The following is a 12,319-nucleotide window of genomic DNA, read 5'->3' on the forward strand; positions in this document are numbered from 1 at the left end:
GAGTAGAGGAGCTGAGACTGCATCTGGAGTATTTTGAACATTTTTGGTCACCCTGTTAAAGACACGATTTAAACTGGAAAGAATGCAGAGGAGATTTATGAGGATGCTGCCAGAAGTTGGGAGCCCTAGTTGTAGGGAGACTTAGGGAAAATTACAACTTTATTCCTGGGGACCGAAGCCAAAGGACTCATGATAGAACTGTATAAAATCATGCATGGACAAGATGAGCACACTAGTCTTGTTCCCAGAGAAGGGTAACTAAAATCCAGAGGGTGTAGGCTTAAGGTTAGTGGTGAAGGGTTTAGAGACCTGAGGGGGATTTTAATCACTGAGATGCTGGTCTGTATATGGAATGATCTGTCAGAGAAAGTGTTTGAAACAGGTACACTAACAACATTTAAAAATAACTTGTGCAGATAGGTGGATAGGAAAGGCTTCGAGGGATATGTGCCAATCTGGGCAAATTGAGCTAGTTTTCTAGTTATCATAAATGTGTTGGGCCGAATGACCTGTTTCCATGCTGTTTTACTCTATGCCTGAGTAAGTTATCCAGCGCAGTCAGTGAAAATGTCATGCCTGCTTTTCGCTGTATATCTCATGTAACGGGGTTCAGAAATGACCCTAGTTGGTGATGGGGTCCAGAATTGACCCTATGAACTGTGCTGCTATTAAGAGAGAGAGAGGCGTCCAATGCAGTGAGAGAGAGAGAGAGCGACAGAAACTGCTCGAAAGATTGATGTTATGGTTTCTCTACAAGTTGTTTACCTTTCCAAGGACACTTGCCTGCTTGTAAAGCTCTTACAGAGAGAGGAGAGTGGAGCAGTTTTATGGACAGCTGGTGTTCAGCATGCTGAAATCAATACCAGGTCAGCTGGTGGACACAGAAGCACACGGTTTCGGACACTGAACGAGCTTTGTTGCACCCACAGGAAGGTGGGGTTTTGGAGGATTGATTCGGGGAAATCGATCAGTGGCTCTAGCAGTGTGAAAAGGTGCAACCAGTGGGGAATTATTTGTGTGTCCGCCCTCGCCTGGGTGATAATTCCATCACTGAAGAATGGTCATACATGTTACGGTCATAGTCGGTGACTACAACAGGATTTCGGAAGACAACGGGAAGACCGACGGCATCAGCTCACCTCTCTCTCTCTCTCTCTCTCTCTCCAACGTTACTCAACTAACTATCTCGAACTGACCTGAACTCTCTTCATCATCGTAAGACTGTATCCATCCACCCCTAGGTTTGAAAGAGCCTAGTTTTGTTCCCATTTCCACACATATGTACATATATATCATTGCTAACCTGTTTGATATATCTGCATTTATATTACTGTATTGCATAGTTACTAATAAACACTATTACTTTATAGCAATACCAGACTCAAAAGTGTTTTCAATTTCTGCTGGTTCTTTAACCCGTCACAGGGTACGTGACACTCATATTGAGGTTATATTGCACTTTGGAATGCTGTAAGGGGATTTCCGTAATGTATCATAGCAAATGTGTTATTTAGTAACTTCAACGCACAAAACCAATAGAGAGATACAGCATAGAAGCGGGTTTTTCAGACCACTGATTCCCTCAGACAGTGTATTCTCTTCACATTCTCAGAATCAGAACTGGGTTTAATACCACCAGCGTATGTTGGTAAATTTGTTGTTTTGCAGCAACAGTACAGTGCAAAATATAGGTAATACCCTGGTTTAAGACCAGGCATTATTTTATTAATACATTTATGCACTTGGATATTTTATTTTCTGCAGATTTTCTCAAAATGGAAAGCCTTCTTTTAATTACTGTATACAATTGTTTAAAACAAAAATTCAGTTGATTAAGTTAGGCTTATTAAATGAGTCAATAGGATTTGTCTTGGGAACGTTCTAGAGAGAGTGCGGGAAAAAGGAGGGACCATTTTCTATGGGGGTCGTGGGATTGAAGAAGGAGAATGGAAATGGACAACCGACATAGCAGAAGGACGTGGTGAAATGCTCACAGAACCCACCTGCTGTCGAAAAATCCTCATGTAGACAATGGTCTCACGGAGAACGTGCAGATAAATTTTAGTTAGCACGGGCCATTGGAGGAAGCTCAACCCCTTTTTCCTTGGACATGGCATGGATTTTTATTTATGTTTCGCTTGGACTGGGTTTTCTGTCAAAACCATTTTGTTACCGTGAGTAAATGAAGTGAAACAAGCTAGACTGAGTATACAACAATAAGCTCCATGAATAAGCTGCATGATATAGACTAATAGTTATATATAGGTGATGGGGTTTTACCTTTGTTTTGTATTATATAATATTATTCTGTTTGTTATAGCATAGAATATTTTATCAATACAATTTCAATCTAAGTTTATATTGGTGTGAGTTAAATTATTGCTTCCTGGCGAATGGCATATTTGTATGGGTATGTCAGTGTTCATACAAGTAATTGCCTTCACCTTCCCTTAGAAAGTTCACTCAAACTTTTATAGTTGTGTTTACCAGAATCATATTTACCCTTGACATGTTTATTTAATGGAAATTACCTTTACATTGTTATTTCCCATGCTTTATCGAGTTAGTTTGCTGTTAGTTTGTATTCACAGTAATAGCTAACTCAACTTATGAACCTACCGTGAGAAGGTTACACATAATAATAAAAAATGACAAGTTACAACAAGAATATATATAAATAAAATTAAATAAGAAGTGCAAAAAGAGAGCAAAAAACATAAACTATAGTAAGGTAGTGTAGATGGCGTATTGCCCATTCAGAAATTGAATGGTGGCAACGAAGAAGTTGTTCCTTAAATATTGAATGTGTGTCTTCAGGGTCCTGCACCCCTTCCTTGATGGTAGCGAAAAGAAGAGGGTATATCCAGGGTTTTGTCCACTGTCAGGTTTAATCACCGATCTGCGCAGTAGGGGTAATTTTACAGTTGCCAATTCACCTATCAGCCTGTATATTTTGAAAATGTGGACAGAATCTGGAGACCTTGGAGGAAAGCCACACAGATATGAGGAGATTGTAGAAGCTTCACACAGAAAAACAGACATGGTAGATTTCACTACTCTGCAGTGTCACAGTAGCCTAGTGGTTAGCACAACAATATTACTGCCTGGGGCATCAGAGTTCAGAGACCAGTTCTGGCATCCGCTGTAAGTAAGTTTGTACATTATTCCATGTGTATCAGTTCCTTCCCTCAGTCGAAAGACAGACCGGTTAGTAAGTTAATTGGTCATTGTAAATTGTCCTGTGATTAGGCTAGGGTTAGTGGTTTGGCAGCCGGTGTGGCTCAGTAGGCCAGAAAGGCCTTTTGCGCATTGTATCTTTAAATAAATAAACAACACTGGAGGTCAGGTCCAAACCTGAGTCACAGGAGCTGCAAAAACAGTGGCTCTGTCAGCTGTGCTACTGTACTTTGCTCAGGAAGGTCTTGAAGGGGCAAGGACAGCATTTGGTGCCCTACAAATTAAGACAGGCTCTTTTAAATCTTCTTATATGTTTGGCAATCTTCTGTCCTCCAAGAGCTGAGCTACTGACTCGAGTTGCTGCTTCAAGTGGAAGTTGGCACCGACCCCAGCTAACCCCCACCATCGAGACCTGCTCCTGGAAAAAGAATCCCAAGATCTACCGGAGTGAAGACTTGGCCTGCTAGATGCCTCACCACTAGGACACCCAGTCATCATAGGCAGCTGGGCTCAAGGCCCCACTTTACATGAGGTCCAGCCCATGAAGGCAGCAGGATCAAAGACCAAGGTCCAACCTGATGTGGAGCCCAAGGTCTGGCCTGATCCACAGAGGCTACAGTGACCACAGCATGATGCCTGAACTAATGTAGAGCCCAAGGCCCAATCTGACCCGCTGACTTAACGCAAGGCACAGCCTTCAGATCCAACAGTTCCCTCGGAAGCATGGCAAGAGGGGGTAGGCAGCAAGTGAGGCTGATGAACTTGGAGAGTTGTTCAGCACATGAAATTATATTAAAATCACATAACTCTGGTTGAACTAAGAGCAGGACTGGCAAGTCTTTGAAGTTTCAGGTGAAATGAGGAGATGTTATAGAGATGACTGCTCTATATATTGATTAAGGAGAACCTCACTGTTGTACTCAGGGAGGATGCCTTGGAAGTCTCTTTTAAAGAGGCCATAGTGCTCAAACTTACAAATTAGAATGGAGTGAACCTCTCACTATGTCAGTTGATACCACATAATCCTACAATCAGTGGGAGCTAGAGAAGCAGACGTGTAGACAGCCTTAGTGAAGGAGAACACTGAGCAACATTGCATCTATTTTAATGTAAATAAATTAACTGGTGTGGGAGACAATTTCAAAGATGAATTACTGATACTATCACTGAATATCCCAGGGTGTGGAGTTTTCAGGTGAGACAGGGATGTAAAACAGGAGGCGGCATTGGTCAGGAAATGCATTATTTCAGTCCAGAAAAACGATACCAGGATCAGTTTTAATATCACCGGCATATGTCGTGAATTTTGTTGGCTTTGTGGCAGCAGTACTATGCAATACATAAGAATAGAAAAAAATCTGAGTAAGTGTATATATATAATAGTTAAAATTAAATAGTAAATAGTATTAAGTAGTAGAAATAAAAATGTAGTGAGGTAGTTAGTGTTTATGGGTTCAATTTCCATTCAGAAATCTGACGGCAGAGGGGAAGAAGCTGTTCCTGATTCATTGAATATGTGCCTTCAGGCACATCTCCTTCATGATGGTAGCAACGAGAACCAGGCATAACCTGGGTAGTGGGGGTTCTTAACGATGGATGCCATCTTTTTGAGGCATCACTCCTTGAAGGTGTCCTGGATACTATGGAGGCTACTGCGCATGATGACACTAAAACGAGGCACGAGGGTAGAGATTCAGAACAAATCAGGTGTTGCCACTTTTCTGGGTAGTATTACAGACCTCCTAACAGTCAACAGGAGAGAGAAGCACAGATATGTGAGTACAGAGCTGAGAGATATAATAAGATTTATTGTAGCAGTAGATGTCAGTTTCCTAAATATTAACTGAGATTGACAAACAATGTGGAGGTTCTTAGTGGGTTGAGATCCTCAGAAGACCATAAGACATAGGAGCAGAATTAGGCCAATCAGCCCATCACATCTGCTTCACTATTCCATCAAAGCTGATCCCGGATCCCACTCAACCCCATACATTAGCTTTCTTGCCATATCCTTTGATGCCCTGACCGATAAGGAAACGATCAACTTCCCCCTTAAGTGTACTCATGGACTTGGCCTCCACTGCAGTCTGTGGCAGAGCATTCCACAGATTCACCGCTCTCTGGATAAAAAAAGATACTTCTTACCTCTATTCTAAAAGGACACCTTGTAGCGATGTGCTACACACGGCGCTGAAATAACGACACGCAGTCGGTAAGTCATTTCGAGACTAGTTTATTCAAACTTCGCGGCGCTGGCATTTAAATCCCTAGCACCCGCCCTCTCCGGGCGGAAATGACGTCAGAAGTTCATTACCAAAGTCTCCCCCCGCGCGCTGGCTATTTGTGAGCCGGTTCACCTGCGCAGAAAGTGGGTTGCCACATAACCCCCCCCCCAAACCGGCGATACACTCCCCAATGTCCACAGTCTGGATCAGCCTCTGTTTGGGAGGTCTGCCTCTGCACCGCGGTGCCTGAACCTCGACCGGCTGCGCCAAGTCCACATGGGCTGGTTTGAGTCGGTCCACCGTGAAAACCTCCTCTTTCCCCCCAATGTCCAGAACGTACGTGGACCCGTTGTTGTTGATCACCTTGAACGGCCCCTCGTACGGCCGCTGTAGTGGTGCCCGGTGTCCGCCCCTTCGTACAAACACAAACTTACAGTTCTGCAGGTCTTTGGGTATATGGGTCGGGGTCCATCCGTGCTGTGAAGTTGGTACGGGGGCCAGGTTGCCGAGCCTTTCGCGTAGTCTGTCCAGGACTGCTGCGGGTTCTTCCTCTTGCCCCCTTGGGGCTGGTATGAACTCTCCCGGGACAGCCAGGGGCACGCCGTACACCAACTCGGCCGACGAGGCGTGCAGATGCTCTTTGGGCGCTGTACGAATTCCAAGCAGGACCCAGGGATGCTCGTCCACCCAGTTAGGTCCTCTCAGGTGGGCCATGAGAGCCGACTTCAAGTGACGGTGGAAGCGTTCCACCAGTCCGTTCGACTGTGGGTGGTAGGCAGTTGTGTGGTGTAGCTGCGTTCCCAACAGACTGGCCACAGCCGACCACAGACTGGAGGTGAACTGGGCGCCTCTGTCAGAGGTAATGTGGGCCGGTACCCCGAAGCGTGCTACCCAGGTTGAGATCAGTGCTCGGGCACATGAATCGGCAAATGTGTCGGTGAGCGGAACCGCCTCTGGCCACCTCGTGAACCGGTCTACCATCGTTAGGAGGTACCGCGCTCCTCGGGACACTGGTAGTGGGCCCACGATATCCACATGAATGTGGTTGAACCTCTGGTGGGGGGGTTCGAACTGCTGCGGCGGGGCTTTAGTGTGCCGCTGCACCTTGGCTGTTTGGCACTGCGCGCACGTTCTGGCCCATTCACTGACCTGCTTGCGAAGTCCGTGCCACGCGAACTTGCTGGAGACCAGCTGGACAGTTGTCCTGATAGATGGGTGCGCCAAACCGTGTATGGAGTCCAAAACTCGCCGCCTCCAGGCTGGGGTGAGGTTGGCCGGTAGCCACGTCACACAGGAAGGTCCTATCACCTGGGCCTATGAGAAAGTCCTGCAGCTGCAAACCCGAGACTGCGGTCCTGTAGCTGGGCATCTCGTCGTCTGCCTGCTGCGCCTCTGCCAGTGCTGCATAGTCCACCCCCAGGGACAGGGCCTGGACAGCTGGTCTGGAGAGTGCGTCCGCCACGACGTTGTCCTTTCCCGAGACGTGCTGGATGTCCGTCATGTACTTGGAGATGTAGGACATATGTCGCTGCTGGCGAGCCAACCAGGGATCGGACACCTTCGTGAATGCGAAGGTCAGCGGTTTGTGGTCCATGAACGCGGTGAACGGCCTGCCTTCTAAGAAGTACCTGAAATGCTGGATTGCCAGATACAGTGCCAACAGCTCCCGGTTGAAAGCACTGTACTTGAGTTCGGGTGGTTGTAGGTGCTTGCTGAAGAACGCCAAGGGTTGCCAGCACCCCTCGATGAGCTGCTCCAGCACCCCACCGACTGCTGTGTCGGATGCGTCCACCGTGAGCGCGGTCGGAATGTCCGTTCTGGGGTGCACCAGCATCGCGGCATCTGCCAAGGCTTCCTTGGCTTTAATGAAAGCAGCCGCGGCCTCCTCATCCCAAGTAATGTCCTTGCCTTTACCCGACATCAGGGTGTACAAAGAGCGCATGATACGGGCTGCTGAGGGGAGGAAACGGTGGTAGAAGTTCACCATACCAACGAACTCCTGTAGGCCTTTGACCGTGTTGGGCCGGGCAAAGTGGCGGATCGCGTCTACCTTGGTGGGCAGAGGTGTTGCACCGTCTTTGGTAATCCTGTGGCCCAGGAAGTCGATGGTATCGAGACCGAACTGGCATTTGGCTGGGTTGATCGTGAAGCCGAAATCACTCAAGTGGGAGTAGAGCTGGCGGAGGTGGGACAGATGCTCCTGACGACAACTGCTGGCTATAAGGATGTCGTCCAAAAAGATGAACGCAAAGTCCAGGTTGCGTCCCACCGTGTCCATTAGCCGCTGGAACGTCTGTGCGGCATTCTTCAGGCCGAATGGCATTCGGAGGAACTCGAACAGGCCGAACGGGGTGATGAGTGCTGTTTTGGGGATGTCTTCAGGGTGCACTGGGATTTGATGGTATCCCCGGACGAGGTCTACTTTGGAAAAGATTCTTGCCCCGTGCAGGTTTGCTGCATGTGCAAAGTCCTGTATGTGCGGCACGGGGTAGCGGTCTGGAGTGGTAGCCTCACTCAGTCTGCGGTAGTCGCCGCATGGTCTCCAACCCCCGGCTGCTTTGGGCACCATGTGCAGGGGGAAGGCCCATGGGCTGTCGGTCCTCCGTACGATCCCCAATTCCTCCATCCTCTTGAACTCCTCCTTTGCCAGGCGGAGCTTTTCTGGGGGGAGCCTTCATGCGTGGGCGTGGAGGGGTGGTCCCTTGGTGCTGAACCCCATGTCTGGGCATGGCTACCGTGAACTACGGTGCCAGAATCGATGGAAAGTCCACCAGGATTCTGGTGAATTCGTTGTCCGACAGCGTGATGGGATCCAGGTGTGGGGCCGGCAACTTGGCTTCACCCAGGGAGAACATCTGGAAAGTCTCGGCATGTACCAGTCTTTTCCCTTGCAAGTGGACCAGCAGGCTGTGAGCTCACAAGAAGTCCGCCCCCAGGAGTGGTTGGGCCACCGCGGCCAGTGTGAAGTCCCACGTGAACCGGCTGGCGCCGAACTGCAGCTGCACTGAGCGGGTGCCGTAGGTCCGTATCGTGCTGCCGTTTGCGGCCCTCAGGGTGGGTCCTGGCCTCCTTTTGCGGGTGTCGTACCCTGTCGGGGGCAAGACGCTGATCTCCGCTCCGGTGTCGACTGAGAAGCGGCGTCCCGACTGTTTGTCCCAGACGTACAAGAGGCTGTCCTGGTGGCCAGACGCCATAGTCATTACCGGCAGCTGGCACTGGCCCTGGCCCTTGCAGGGTGGGTGACAACGGCGGGCTTTTGTGCCCCACCGCTAGTGGTAGAAACACCACTGTTCACTGGCCTCCTCACTCCTGCCTCTGTGTTGTGTGCACCCCGCTGCCGGGCCTGGTCTGGTCCGCTGTTGGGTGCGTGGCCTGGTAATCTGACGGACGGACGCCACGCTCTCCCTCTTGGCTTTCCACAGCACGCCTGCCCGGGCCACCACCTTCCGGGGGTCGTTGAAATCTACGTCGGCCAGCAGCAGATGTATGTCCTCGGGCAGTCGCTCTAGGAACGCTTGCTCGAACATGAGGCAGGGCTTGTGTCCGTCAGCCAGGGACAGCATCTCATTCATCAATGCTGACGGCAGCCTGTCTCCCAAACCGTCCAGGTGAAGCAGGCGGGCACCCCGCTCACACCGTGAGAGGCCAAAGGTCCCAATGAGCAGCGCTTTGAATGCTTCATATTTGCCTTCTTCCGGGGGCGACTGTATGAAATCCGCAACCTGGGCGGCCGTCTGCTGGTCAAGGGCGCTCACCACGTGGTAGTAATGCGTGGAATCAGAGGATATCTGCCGAATCTGGGACTAGGCTTCTGCTTGGCTAAACCACACGCGTGGTCGCAGCGTCCAGAAAGTCGGCAGTTTTAGCGAAACTGCGTGAACAGATGAAGAGTCGGTCATCTTTGGTCCAAATTCCGTTTGGACCGTCAAGGTCACCAATGTAGCGATGTGCTACACACAGCGCTGAAATAACGACATGCAGTCGGTAAGTCGTTTCGAGACTAGTTTATTCAAACTTCGCGGCGCTGGCATTTAAATCCCTAGCGCCCGCCCTCTCCGGGCGGAAATGACGTCAGAGGTGCATTACCAAAGTCTCCCCCCGCGCGCTGGCTATTTGTGAACCGGTTCACCTGCACAGAAAGTGGGTCGCCACCACCTCTCAATTTTGAGGCTGTGTCCTCTTGTTCTGGATACCCCCATCATAGGAAACATCCTCTCCACATCCACCCTATCTAGTCCTTCCAACATTCGGTAAGTTTCAATTAGATCCCCCTGCATTCTTTTAAATTCCAATGAGTTCAAAACAAAGCTGTCAAACACTCTTCATATGTTAACCACTTCATTCCCAGAATCATCCTCATGAACCTCCTCTGGACTCTCTCCAATGACAACTCATCCTTTCTGAAATATGAGGCCCAAAACTGTTGACAATACTCATAGTGAAGCATGACTAGTGTCTTATAAAGGCTCAGCATTATCTCCTTGCTTTTATATTCCATTCCCCCTTAAATAAGTGTCAATGTTACATTTGCCTTCTTTACCACAGATTCAACCTGTGATTTAACCTTCTGGGAGTCTTGCACAAGGATTCCTAAGTCCCTCTGCACCTCTAATGTTTGAACCTTCTCTCCATCTAGATAATAGTCTGCACTATTGTTCATTTTACCAAAATGCATTGTCATACATTTCCCAACACTGTATTCCGTCTGCCACTTTTTGCCCATTCGCCCAATCTATGTAAGTCCTGCAGCAATCACATTGCTTGCACAGCACTATCTACCCCTCTATATTTTCTTATCATCTGCGAACTTTGCCACAGAGCCGTCAATTAAATTACCGAAATCATCGACAATGTGAAAAGTAACAGTCCCAATACTGACCCCTGAGGAACTCCTCTGGTCACCGGCAGCCAGCCAGAAAAGGCCCCTTTTATTCCCACTCGCTGCCTCCTGCCTATCAGACATTCATCTATCCATGCCAGTATCTTTCCTGTAACACCACAGGATTTTATCTTGTTAAGCAACCTCATGTGTGGCATCTTATCAAACGCCTTCTGAAAATCCAAGTAAATGACATCACCTGCCTCTCCCTGCTTGTTACTTCCTCGAAGAACTCTAACAGATTTGTCAGGTAAGATTTCATCTTAAGGGAACCATGCTGACTTTGACTGATTTTATCATTAATCTCCAAGTACCCCCAAACCTCATCCTTAATAATAGACTCCAACACTTTCCCAACCACTGAGGTTAGCCAGTGATCATTAATGGAGAATGTGTGGAGCAGGTTAAGACCTACAAGTATCTGGGAGTACAGTTAGATGAGAAGCTAGACTGGACTGCCAACACAGATGCCTTGTGCAGGAAGGCACAGAGTCGACTGTACTTTCTTAGAAGGTTGACGTCATTCAATGTCTGTAGTGAGATGCTGAAGATGTTCTATAGGTCAGTTGTGGAGAGCGCCCTCTTCTTTGTGGTGGCGTGTTGGGGAGGAAGCATTAAGAAGAGGGATGTCTCACGTCTTAATAAGCTGGTAAGGAAGGCGGGCTCTGTCGTTGGCAAAGTATTGGAGAGTTTAACATCGGTAGCTGAGCGAAGGGCACTGAGTAGGCTATGGTCAATTATGGAAAACTCTGAACATCCTCTACATAGCACCATCCAGAGACAGAGAAGCAGTTTCAGCGACAGGTTACTATCGATGCAATGCTCCTCAGACAGGATGAAGAGGTCTATACTCCCCAATGCCATTAGGCTTTACAATTCAACCGCCAGGACTTAAGAACTTTTTAAAAGCTATTATTAATGCTTTTTGAGATAGTGATTTAGATGCATATCATATTTTTTACTGAGTTAAGTATTGTATGTAATTAGTTTTGCTACAACAAGTGTATGGGACATTGGAAAAAAAAGTTGAATTTCCCCATGGGGATGAATAAAGTATCTATCTATCTAACTGGCCTATAATTTATTTTATTTTGCTTTCCTCCCTTTCTAAAGAGTGGAGTGACATTTGCAATCTTTGAGTCCTCCGGGACCATGCCAGAATCAAGTGAATTTTGAAAGATCATGACCAATGCATCCATTAGCTCTTCAGCAACCTCTCTCAGGACTCTAGGATGTAGTCCACCTTAAGACCTTTGAGTTTGTTTAGCACTTTTTCCTTTGTATTAGCAATGGCACTCACTCCTGCTCTCTGACACTCACAGACCACTCACACACTGCTAGTGTCTTCCACAGTGAGGACAGATGCAAAGTTCTACTGTCATTTCTTTATCCCCCATTACTACTTCACCATCATCATTTTCCAGTGGTCCCATATCAGCTCTCACCTTCCTTTACTCTTTATATAACTGAAAAAATTTCTGGTATCCTTCATTATATTATCAGCCAGTCTGCCCTCATATTTCATCTTTTCCCTTCTTATAGCTTTTTTCAGTTGCCTTTTGTTGGATTTTAAAAGTTTCCCAATCATCCAACTTCCCAGTCACTCGTGCTACCTATATACCCTTTCCTTGGCTTTTATGCAGTCCTTAACTTCTTTTGTTAGCCCTGCCATTTGAGAACTTCTTCCTCTATGGTACATATCTATCCTGCACCTTCTGAACTATTTCCAGAAACTGCTTACTCCTTAGATTTAAGTAGCTTGAGAACACTTACCCAAATCCCAATCCTTGGGGGATATTGAAGGTTGGACAGAAAGAAGAAAGTAAGCATAAAGCAGGTAGAGAGAACTAAAGATTGGGGAAGTCCATCAAAAGTATAAAACGTGTGAGAGATAATAAAGTAAGTTAGGGAGACAAGGAATGATCATAAAATATCACTGATAGACAGGCTGAAATAAATCCTAAGACATTTTAAAAGTATGTTTAATTCATGACAACTGGGCCAATCTATGCCTGAAGAGGTCCTAAGGAATACTTTT

Source organism: Hemitrygon akajei, chromosome 3 (assembly GCF_048418815.1).
Source record: "Hemitrygon akajei chromosome 3, sHemAka1.3, whole genome shotgun sequence".
Lineage (NCBI taxonomy): Eukaryota > Metazoa > Chordata > Chondrichthyes > Myliobatiformes > Dasyatidae > Hemitrygon > Hemitrygon akajei.